The following is a 13,196-nucleotide window of genomic DNA, read 5'->3' on the forward strand; positions in this document are numbered from 1 at the left end:
AAAACAAACAAACAAAAATCTTGGTAGCCTCTCTCAACAACAGCCCATTGTTTAATAACAAAACACCAACACAGTTCATTTTTGTTAATGTCCAGAACACATTAGATTATTATAAGTATCACCCAGGAATAGAAGAAAAATATTTTTTTGACACTGATGAATTGGAATTAAAATATAAATGAATTTGATACATTATAGATAGTTGCTTTCATAACTGGACTTACTAGGTGTCAGAATTTCAGTGCAAATCTCATGTTGAATAGTATTTTCCAACTTCCCTTGACAAACAGATGGTCTTCTCCAATGAGAGAAAGCAAGCGAGAGAGAGAGAGAGAGAGAGGGAAAGAATGAAGCCATGCTTTATTCTGACAGTATAAATTAAACATCTCTTCAGTCTCAGTTTAAATGGAACATTTTGGGCCCAAATCAGTAATAGACAACATTTGGCTTCCATACTATAGAAACCCACACAATGCCACAGAGGCCTTCAACAGCCCAGCATGACCATCTGCAACGTAGGAGCCTGAACATATTTTTTTTCTTTAAAGTGAATTGTGCCCTTTGATGGTAGCTACTCAGGTACTAAAATTATCCAACAGTGCAAATGTTTTCTTTAAAAAAGATGGGAGACTTATGTCTGTGGGAGTGGGGGGAAGCAATAATTATATAATTGCTTCATAGAGGACTAGATTGTGCCATTTAAGTATAGGCTATAGTGAAAATGCCTCACAAAGCTCTCTGGCATACAGAGGCAGCAGGTCCAACACTACGTTCCTCTGTGGGCTGTTACTTGTGCCGCGCCAATTAGAGCTGGATGAAATTTGTTGACCGCAACTTTTTCAGTGAAAAACAGAGATTTGGTGACACAAACATTTTATGAATTTGTGCAAATTTTGCTGAATTATTTCAGTTGAGGGAGAAAAACTAAAAAATTAAATTCTCCCATTTGAAATGTTTCATTTCCACATTTTCAAACATTTGAAACAATTTTTTGTTTCAAAATTTCCTTTAATATATTTTAAAATTAAAAATTTTAAACTGCTCAAAAGCTAAAAGCATTTCATTTCATCTCCCCTTATCACCACCCTCCCCGACACACCATTTTTTATTTTTATTGTTTACTCTTTCATTTGCCAAAAAAAAACAATATTTAAGTTGACTTGAAACAATTTTTTAAAACTTTTCAGAACTGCCAGTGAACTGAACAATCTGTTCTTTGTACAACTCCCGGCACTCAGTTGGAAAGGGGGCAGAGTCATAGACCAGGCTCTTGTCCACTTTGTAGTGTTGTGTACTCCTCAGAGAGTAGGGAAGGAACAGATTTTGGCTTCTCATAACCATGGGGTATGCAGTTCTCTCTGGCTTGTCTACAGGATGTGCAAGTTAGGATCTAGGGGGCTCCTTACACCTTCCCCTGCACTGGGCACCCATGTAAGGCCTGGCATCAGACTGATTAGTGCCTTTTAGAGAAGTGAGCCTAGTCCACTCCCCACTTGCTCAGATATCTAATAGTAATAGCAATATTCAGCTTTTGCGCCTGTACTGTCCATTACATACTTCAGAAGTAAAGTATTAGAAAAGCATTTGGTGAAGGGGAACGATAATAATTTTAAAAGCCAGTTTGTCTGATCCTATGTTCCCACTGACTTCCAGACCTCTCAGGGTATGTCTACATGGCAAAAAACAAACAAACAAAAACCAGTGTGGTAGCAAGACTTGGGCTCTCATAATGGCGCTACTACACTATGGCACACAGTATAAGCCTACTTCTGGGCAGGTGCTGGACACCTTTGTGTTCTATGGCCATCATTTAACAAGAAGATACTTTTTATTTGTAGAGTAGTTGAATTAAATATGCATATCAGTCATTAAGTAATCAACAAACTTACTGCAATGAAAACTAGCTAGCCTACCCATATGGGGTCCAATCCTGCAGTCTCAATTCCATCAGCAGCATCTCCGCACTTTACAGGAATGGGCCCTTTTAGGTAGTCATTCATTTTTTGTGAGAAGAATTGTAATACTTAGTAACATTCTTGTTTGCTTTGCCTTTTTAAAATAATATGAAATGAATCTTTCTAGGTAATAATAACTGAATTGCTGTCAATAGAACACTCTGTTCTAAGAGATACTAGCACAATATTATGGTATGTCACTATGTCTGTCTGTACAGAAATTCAATCCTCATTAGAACTATTTATTAAAACTCAGTGTTGTTCTGCTGAAGATTACCAACTCATTTGAGCAGGCTTAAGGATATCCAAAATACACACATACCATTTATTCATAACAAAACATCTACAAACAAAAATCATCTTTTGTTTATACCTTTCATGAATCTGACCTTACAACACCAGCAGAGGAGTTACATTCCCCTCATTCGTCTTAATGGGCTGTTAACTACTATGCTTCATTATGATGACCATCATAAATACTACCACTGCTAGAAAAAGAAAAGCAGCCAAAAACAAATATACAACTAGAGTCATTAAAAGTAAATTACTGCATTGTGGGTTGCTGGGTCTAGTATCTCTCTTGAGCATTGTTTAGGATCAAACCAAAAAATGCACACATCAAATTGTGTCCTTGTTAGGTGTGTGAATGCCTGTGAAGTGGGAGAGGCGGCATGTCTAGCCAGGAGGACAAGGCACTGCACATCAGCTCTAATCCACAGTATCTAACACAATGGGGCTTTGACTCTGAATGGGTGGTTTCATACTACAGATATAGAGCCATTAGAGCAGATGAAAACACAGGATGAACTAATCGCGAGAAAAGCTAAACTTTCACCCACTCCCCCTGCTATTTTTTTTGTTCTGGTTTCCTATTTTTGAACTAGGTCTAAGAATATTTGCTGGCCAAGGGAGTTGTTGTGCATACTGCAAATATGCCAAGTGCATGGACTGAACCCACTACTCTCCATTTCATGTCATGATGTCATCAGTCACCTAACACATGTTTCCACTTCAACTGCTTAAATATCCCTCTTATGATGCCTTTGTCTTCCTCACTTGTGCTTATCAATTAGGGACAGACTTTAGACTTTTTGCTTCTATCAGTGAGCAGATAGAGGAGTCCCACTTATGTGAGGAGTCCCATTGAAATCTCAGACCCTTATTTTGTTAGCAAAAACACTTTACTAATATTATTGTTGACATCCTTCTCCCTGCCTTTTCTCACTCCCAAACACACAAAGCCTGTATTGTATATCCCAAAGTACTTTGCCAAGCCGTGCTAGCATGAATAATTGTATTCAACCAGCATGGGTACAATCCTTTGCAGAAAAGTGAATGTAATGGGCTACAAATAATGGTGAAAAGGAAAAGCAATTCAGAATAAATTTGCAAGTAAATATTCATCCAGTTGTACTCTTACCTTAATAAACCTATTCTTTGTACTATCGTTTCTAATATGTAGAAATAGCCAACAGTTTTTCTTGAAAGTCAAGCTGAGGTCGACCAGAGAAAAATATTAAAAACCTTTGTTCTAAATGTCTGAAAATAAAGCAAGTCAAGGAGATTTAGTCGTAATCAGAAACAGCCATTCTAAAATAAAGTTCTGAAGAAGAAAAAAGTTAGGAAAATAGTGTATTGTGATCCTTTAATTAATATTGGGTTAAATCTGGGATGTAAGAAATGGCAATTTCCATTCATTATATCAAGCCTGGGTTTTAGGTCACAGATTGGTACAGTCCAGGAAAAAGACTTCAAAGGAAAAAATAAAATGTCTAGGGCAAGTTTCCATTAAAAAAAAAAATCAATGTTAGCTCTGAGAGACCTACTGCCCTTCAGGGCTGGAGAACACATTCTTTGAGGTATGATTTTAAATTTTTCATCACCATGTAAAGTACTCAACATATGTTATGTATATTCATACACTGTATAGTCCTTTATTATAGGTAAAGTTGGAAGAACCATTTATATTTGAGGTTACCTGACAGGTTCTATAAGATCCTGTTTTCAGTTGCTTGTGATTTGTGAAACTTTAATTGTCTGGAAAGAATTTTTTCATGGTTGGCATTTATCTCAGGCTAAATTATTTTGGAAAGTTTCAACAAATTGTCAAGATCCATTTCTCAGAACAAGCTTTTGGAAAAAAATATTTTATTTTGTCCATGTTAAAGCCTTTATAACTATTTTGCTGAGAAGCTTTGGCCCTGAAAGTTGGCAAGATGGTCACCCTGTTGACAGAGTTGTGCTGTGCCTGTAAAAAAAACAAAACAAAACAAAAAAAAATAACACAATAACTATACAAATTTGGCCAAATTATAAGTCTTTGAAAAATCTCAGTTCATACACATGCAGAAGAAACTTCTTAGAATTTGGCAACTATACTCTCCAAAGATTTCATTTGCACTGAGCATGCTCCATCCCAGGGCTGCAAGGTCTAAGTAGACCTTTTCCTAAAATTGCTGCTCCCTGCCAATGTGGTGCCAGTCACCAGAATGGAGAGCAAAGGTGACTGTCTTTGCTGTGCTTTCAGCAATCCCTTTGCTTGTGCCTAGGGAGAAAAGAGAAGAAAGCACCCTGACACAAATGAAGAGAGGACAAGAGCCCTATCTCCAGGAGGCAGAGGGGGTAGACTAAGACAAAAGATCCAGAAGCTGATGGCTGAATGTGGGGCAGTAACTGGAGGGGCACTGGGAGCCAGTGGAAGGTGTGGGACTGAGATTGAACAAGGAACCAGAGTGAGATTGGGAGAAGACTGGGACTGGCTAGGCAAGGAGGCTGGAACTGGGAGCCAGTGGAGATGCAGGAGGTTGGAAGGGGGAGTGATTGGCTGGTCAACTGAATGTGGAAAATATGATGTGTGACCATGCATTTAAAGACTATATAATAATGCATATGGAGAAGCAGGCCAAGTTAAGGTTCCATAAGGAACCTTAATTTTGGCATTCCATAACATCTGAGAACTGAACTTTACATAACCGTGATGTTCTTTCAACATACTTTTGTGTGTAATTCTATACAGCTACACAGACACATTCTTTCCCCTCTGATCTCTTTCTAAGATGATTTCTAAAGGTCAGATTTTCAAGTGCATGGGACACACATTTGGGACCAGATTTTCCAGAAAGCTCACCTCTCCTTTAGGCATCTAATGAAGTGGCCAGATTTTCAGAAGGGCTCAGCACCCTGAAGCTTCTGTTGTTTTCATGAAGAATTGGTTGTCCTAAATGGACACTTCTATACTGGTGTCAAGCAGCTTCTGAATATGCTCACTAATCTACCAACCCCCGTTCTAATGCATTTTACTGGGCATTTGTAGTTGAGCTTCATGATCTGCTCAGGTTCAGTAACACAGATGATCCCAAAACACTTCCTTCTTTCTATTCCTGCTTTGCTTTTCACCAGTCTTGGAAAATAAAATGCAACTAAAAGCAAGTGGGTTACCAATATTCTTGTGAAATAGTTATCTGTACAAGTATTTATGGCACACTTGCTTCCCACAGCTATTCTTATGAATAAAAACTATCATCCATATATCTTGCAAATACGGTGGGGAAAATGAGATCTATGAATACTAGTGAAATAAATTGATGCATTTTATTCACAAGAATATCCACAATATTTTCCCCCTAGCTCTATCAGATTCCATGATTCTTTAATGCTGACAGTTGTTGGATGGATACAGTTGTATGGTGTCTCAAAAGACCCTAAATTTTCCCATCACACTTCTTCATACAGGTTTCAGCCACTTCCTTTAGTATTCCATCTCTAGGGATATTTCTAAACTCTACGCACAACCTTGAAAATGAACCAGAAAGTGCCCTCATTAAAAGAGCTTTTTCAGTGAGTTTTGATAATATTTCTGTTAGTCTAGAGAAAATTACATCAAATGATGAACTGATATCCAATTTGAATCCAAAATTGCACATCTCTCCTCATTTGGCTTGGTACATAAACTAAACAAACACTGACAGTTTCTACCAGGAGAGAAAATTCAAACATGTACTATTTGTTTATGCATGGAAAAGGCAACGTGTAAAGTTTTTACCCTGTTCATGCCCTTGTTGTCAAGGTATCACCATCTCACAATTAAGCATGTCATATATACAGCATATCCAATATGATCATCACCCTTCAGCTTAAGCCACTTTGCTGTCGCATTAAGAATGGAAATTATTCTCTGGGTTGATATACAGTCCTAGATCCTTCAAATTCCACTTGTCCTGCTAGATGAGAACAAAAATTCAATGTTTTTGACTGAATTTATCCCGCAGGGCAAGCAGCTCAGGGGCCCAGTTCATCAAGGTACTTAATCATTTGTCTAACAATGAAGCCAATGGGAGCACTCTCATGTGTTTAAATATCTGGCTGAACTTGGGTCCTGAAGCGCTGCCACTTAAAAGCCCTGGAACACAATTCAGAGCTACCATTTGTATTTGCTCTGGGCAAAACTTGTTTTCAAAAGATTATTTCCCCACTTTAAAAGGCCTCTGTGAGCACTGTCCCTATGAGACTGGCTTTAAAATGGGAGAACATTTTCAGTGTTTCAAAAACAGCTGCTGACTTATAGATATACAATCCCTCAGACAAGCCCATTTCAGCTTCACAGAGAAACCATTTGTTTTAAAATGAGGTGATAAAGAGGGAAAAAAATAAACTTCTGCTGATCCACAGCAATCACACACGGCCCAGATCCTGTAATTCATTGTTCCTGGGCAGAACCCCACTATTGTGAGCCTGCCCATGCACAGTGAATTGCAGAATTGAGGCCTTAGAGTGGAAGCTTGTTCTGGCAGGGACCATCTTTTCATTAAGTGTATGCATCATGGCTTGCATAAAGCGTTCTGAACCCTGACGTTGAGCCAATTTTTGGAAAATACTTTTCGTCTTTAATGTTGTCCTATGTGCTAAAGTGACACTAACTAAGAATGGGCTTGTTATTTTGAATATATTTTGAAACCTAAGAAATAAAGAACTCAAGTGCCAGATTGTGCTCTATTATCAGCTTACAGCAAAACAAAACCTGTTAAAAATAATTCAGAGGATTTTGTGCTACAAGGAGTTTCAATAAAACAACTATCCAAATAACTACCCTGGAAGGAAACGGCAAAAAGAAAAAAAAAACCCAAGGAATAAATAATACACTTACATAAAAGAAGGCACAGAGTCAGATCCTTTAAGCCCAAACGTTTAATTGAATTACATGCTGGTCACAATAAAGATCAGAGCTCTCTCAGAGTGAAGTTCTAGCTGTCATGCACTTTAAATAAAGGCAGTGGGAAATGCCTGTCTCAGTGTATCCAGAGCTAGATGGCTTTCACAGAGCTTTGGGAAACTTTTCAACAGTGATTTTTATAATTATTTTTCCATTAAAACTCAGTCTCTCATCTCAGTTACTGTATCATTCCCTTCAGGTGTTTCTCTAGACACAACAGGTGAGAGATGACTGCAGATCACAGGGAGTAGCTTTCTTAGCAAAAGTCATGCTCATTTCAAGACACACGAATGACGCTTTGGGGTATTGAATTTTCTAAGCAAATTTATTTTTTAAATTGTCCAATAATATATTTCTGCTAATAACATGCCCTCCTTTAAGTCTTTGACTGGCATCAAAAGAAAAAAATATGGGTTTTGCAGTATTTGTTCTTTTGCAAATTGAGGATCGTATACATTTAATATATTTAAAGTACAAGATTTAGTTTTCCCTCACTGTAGCAAAGTAAAATAATCCACTGGAATTAAACATTGATCCTTTATCATTCTGCACATGTGATACACCGTCAACTATCATGTTTATATAATAGGGTGAAGAACCCGAAAGATTTTGAAATCAGTTTAAAAAAAGAAATATTCTGCAAATAAAATATATTTATTTAGTGAAAAAAAGGAAGAAAAAAGAAAGAAATGGATTTCCACAATGAGGCAAATTAAACAAGCAGCACTTAGAAAAAATACAGAAATCCTCCTAACATCTAAAGGTTGTGTGCTTACTTCTGGACCCTACATTTCTCTTTGAAAGGATACCCCAGTGAGTTGCAATAGCTGAAAGGCAGCAGTAACCTTTGCAGGAAGCTTTATGTGCCTATTTATTCTGCCATTCAATAAAAAAAAACACCCATTAGTTACCAGCATTTGCCACTTCACATGGTGTGTGCGCTAGTGATGAGATACAGAAGAACCTGTAAAAGGAGCCTGTGCAGCTATGCTATATGTAGAATGTTTGATCTTACTGATATTTAACGTTGTTTTTGTGTGCTATTTTGCTATGGGCAAATTAATTGCTCCATAAATTATACAAACCAAGTCAAAGGTGAGGGTGCATTACAGCAAGTTAGGAGGTGACTGTGCTAATCTCTACCCCCCCATGAGCAGCCCTTTCTCTCATGTCTAATCTCACTGGGAGTAGCCAAGTGAGTAAGGATTACTCCTGTGAATACCAGCTTTTCTAATGCAGATCCTTCACTTTCTCCAGTTAAAGGGGCAACAAAGGTAACATTTTTGAAGATCAGCATTAGGGTCTTTATCTTGCAACCACTGAAGACAATGGCAAAACTCCCAGGGTGAAATCCTGGCCCCACTGAAGTCAATGGGAGTTTTCCATTGAACTTCAATGGAGCCAGGATTTCACCCTCCTTGTTTTTAATACGAAGGAGATAAGACCCCTGTCTTTTACTGTATGGCAGCCTTTTCGATTTCACAACTGCTATCCCTCAACACAGACTTGTTTCACTTTGGGAAATAGCTAATGCCAGAAGATTTAATACAATCCAAATTAGGGCCGTATCCAGCCAATCTTCATCCTGAGAAATATTTAATTCTAGAAGCTTTAATACATCATCTCTAACATGTTCTATCCAGAAAAAAAATCATGCAGGCAGACTATGTAGTCTGTTGAACAAATGGACCTATTCCTGGATAATAGCAGTCTGTGTTGTGAGAGCAGGAAATTCTGGGCTCTACATCTGCTGTCACCATGAAGGCAGTGGTCATGTTGTTCAACATAATGACACCCATGATGTTCTGCATGGTTATGGATTCATTACAATATCACAAAAGACAAGAGAAGGACAAGAAGATTTATCAACGCAAAGTTGCTCTTTACAATACATTCTGTCCAATATGTGTGTTGATAAGACTCAACTTATTTGTGTGTGGGGGGGAGGGTACTGTTAAACACTTTTAAAGGTATTTAAGGTACATATTGTATTCATTACTGTACAAATATAGAGGAGATATTTACAAAGGGCTATGAGATAGAGCAACTAATTTGGTGAAGCGCACTCCATAGGACTAGAAGTGTTCTTACAACATTCTACGTTGAGAAACATATGATGATTTCCAATTACAGTAGTTTCCAATCCAGACATGGTCTCACTTTCCCATTATGATTTCATTTAGAATTGTGGCCATTAAGCTAAAAATCAGTCTGAGTGCTAAGCTGTTGACATGCTAGATGTTAAGCGGGGGGTCTCTCTGCCCATAGTCACCCAAAGCAGTTTGAATTCTCTGGAAAGGCCAAATACAGTAAAGGAAGTGTGATGTACACCAGAATTTCATACTAAGTGATTCACACGCCAGCCAATAAACCCTCTAAACGTGCTTGAAGTTGCTCACACACTTTTGGAATATCATCTGCTGAGTTCACAATGAAGAGCAATTCAAAATTCCATTTCTGAACATCAGAATATTTACACTGCAGCAAAAGGAGCTGTAGAAACCCTAAGGGAATGACAGGAATTAGATAACGGCACTATAATCTCATTCTGAGCAGCTTTCCAAAGCCTGTGCAATTTAGCTGAGTTGTACTTCTGATAAAGAGAGGGTCCATATGTAGATAATATAACTTCTGAATACGTAGCTTTCAAGAAACCTCTCTCTGAAATGTCATTTCTGGAATACATGTTATAACCTGAAGACCGTGTTTCAAAACAACTGTTCTGTGTGCTTTAAGAATAGCTCAGTTTAGAATAGATAGGCAGAAAGTCAAGTAAAAAATAACTTTGACAAATACGAAAGAAAACACACAGTTTATTGGAAGATAGTGAGAAAAAAGGACAAATCCTGGAACGCCAGGTGATATTTTTAATCTCAGTTTTGACAAAGAAATTTAGTTCATTGCTTTAAATGTGCTACAACATATGTGTTTTACTCATTAGCATAAGTGAAGGTTACATATGTAACTATTTGCCCACTGGGGGAATTCTGTATTATGGTAATGCAAGAAAACCTTATTTTGTGTAGCATTTTCCATACAAGCATATTTCTTTTCCACTTTCCCTATTTAAGGGTCCAATAATGCTGCCGTTGAAATCCAATGGACTTTTCCAATGACTTTAGTGAGATCAGGCCCTTAGATACTAAATAAAAACAGAGGATGAAAGAAATAAAGTAGTATAAACTATGAATAAGACCTGTATAAGATTTTTCAAAGGGATGGTTAGTTGACGAGGCAGAAAAATACAAGGAGAATATAGGAAGAAAAAGTTCTTCCAAAGGCAAGATACTGTGCAGACATGCAGAGGACAACACTACAGAGAGGAGGGCCCCAATTAGAAAGAAAACTACATCCTCTTAATTTTCAGAGAAATCACACACTGAGAGCCTGACTCACCAAAGATAGACAGACAGACAGATCAATCTGGCCAGCTTTCATGCTATAAATGAACCCTGACCTCACAAATACATTTACTTGGGGTTAGAAGAATCTGCATAGCAAGGGTTGCCTTTTTAATTGCGCAAAACCAAACACCTTGCCCCTCCCCCTGCCTCGCTCTTTCTCTGAGGCGCCAAACTCACTCACTCCTGCCCCCTCCCTTCATCGCTCACTTTCCCCCACCCTCATTTATTTTCACTGGGCTGAAGCAGGGGGTTGGGGTGTGGGAGGAGATGAGGGCTCTGGCTGGAGGTGCAGGCTCTGGGATGGGGCCTGAAATGAGGGGTTCAGGGTGCGGGAGGGGGCTCTGGACTGGGGCAGGGGGTTGGGGTGCGGGAGGATGTGACGGCTCCAGCTGGGGGTATAGGCTCTGTGCTAGGGCTGGGGATGAGGAATTTAGAATGCAGGAGGGGGCTCTGGGCTGGAGCTGAGGGCTTTGGAGTGCAGGAGAGGGTTCTGACCTGCGGCATGGGGTTGGGGTGCAGGGTCTTGGAAGGAGTTAGGGTGTGGGAGGGTGTTCTGACATGGAGAAGGAGGTCTGGGGTCTGGAAGGGGTTAGGGTGCAGGAGGGGGTTCCAACCTGAGGCAGGAGGTTCAGAGTGCGGGCTCCAGCCAAGTGGCGCTTATCCAGGGGTAGCTCTAGGCATTTTGCTGCCCCAAGCATGGCAGGCAGGCTGCCTTCGGCAGCTTGCCTGCGGGAGGTCCCCAGTCCCGCGGATTTGGTGGCAGCCTGCGGGAGGTCCACCAAAGCCATGGGACCAGCGGACCCTCTGCAGGCATGCCGCCGAAGGCAACCTGCCTGCCGCCCTTGCGGCAACCGGCAGAGCGCCCCCCGTGGCTTGCCGCCCCAGGCACGCTCTTGGCGTGCTGGTGCCTGGAGCTGTCCCTGCGCTTATCTCAGGTGGCTCCCAGTTGGTGGCGCAGCGGGGCTAAGGCAGGCTCCCTGCCTGCCCTGGCTCTGCGCTGCTCCCAGAAGTGGCCACCATGCTAGGTGGAGGTGCGGCCAGGCCTCTCTGCGCAGTGCATGCATCTGCAGGCTCCACCCCTGAAGCTCCCATTAGCCAAAGTTTCCGACCAATGGGAGCTGTGGAGATTATGCTGAGGACGGGGGAACCGCACAAAGCCCCTCTGATCAACCTTGTGCCTAGAGTCTGGATATGCCAGCCATTTCCTGGGAGCCAGACTGAGCCAGGGAAAGCAGGGAGTCTCCCTTAGCCCTGCTGCACCGCTGACCAGACTTTTATTGACCGATGCTGACTGGAGCCGCCAGGGTCCCTCTGAAAACTGGATGCCTGGCAACCCTATGCATAGCTTGGACATCAGAAGCAATGTGGTATTACTGAACATAGTACCAAATGCTTAATATTTTTAGGTAACCATTTGTTTCCTATCCAAAAGAAAAATGGAAATTTTATTAGCCTAAAACAAATAATGACAGAACAGCTTCAACTAAGTGCATATTGGTTCGTAATGATTTCAGTTATTTAAATTTTTCTTTTCAAGACAGAGTCATTGTAAGCCTCAGACAATAAATAGAGCACATCTAAGTATAATTTTCTCTACATACCGTAACAGTAATTTGAGTTTTAGTACCCAGTATTTGATTATGTTCTATTACCCTCATTATTTCTCATTTTAAAATTTCTTTATTGAATTTTCTTCTGTTTACTAAAGGCTCCAAAGCCTGAAGAATTTCTCTTTCAGGGATGAAAAAGAAAGAAAATCTTACTAACTGAGTGGGTTTTCCTCCCAACTCTTGCTTTCATGAACTTTTAATCCTCATAAAAGTGTGTGTGTGTGTTCCTTTAACATGGTAGCAGATTCAGTGCTTTACTTCATATTGTCTTAGGAAGACGCGACTTCCTTCTCAATTATATAGTCTCAGTACGAAACATTTGCTTTAATGATCCCCAAGAGCAAGATTTCTCATTTGGCTAATTTTTCTCTCTGAAATCACTTTCTTTTGTTAGCTGAGGCTTTTCTTTTAATATCTTGTAGTATATATCTGCATTTAGAGTTGAAAGGACTAGATGAGTCTCTTTTCTTTTCATCTAGCCCATTCCCACAACAAGAAAAGCTTGCTGGTTCTTTCCTCTCTTTCCTTCCCCCCCTCCCCATTCCTTTACCATTTCTCAGTTCTTGTTCTTTGAAATACATGCGTTTAAGACTTTTTAAGAGTTCACTAGTAGTATGAAAATCAGGCTATAACTTAAATGTTAAGTAAGCATAATAAGACCACTCTGAGGTTTCTGATAAAAAGAAAAGACAAGAGAAACTTATTTTTAAATATTTGAGTCAGAAAAACTTACCAGTTACTTAATACAGTACTAAAATGGATTCATTCAAAAACAAATTATTCAGTTCTTTAATTACTATGAAAATTTGGAAACAAAGACACTTTAAAATAGGTTAGAGGAAATTGTACTGTATGAAATAATAGAATAAAAAGTCCTTGCCAAATCAAAGGACTTTTGAAATGAGTTTAAAGCACTATCTGCATCTTTAGGCATTTAAACCCCTTTAAAAATTGGCCACTGGCATCTAAGTCATTTTTGAAAATGGGACTTCTGAAAACACACCATTCAAGATCCATG

Source organism: Chelonoidis abingdonii, chromosome 7 (genome assembly GCF_003597395.2).
Source record: "Chelonoidis abingdonii isolate Lonesome George chromosome 7, CheloAbing_2.0, whole genome shotgun sequence".
NCBI lineage: Eukaryota > Metazoa > Chordata > Testudines > Testudinidae > Chelonoidis > Chelonoidis abingdonii.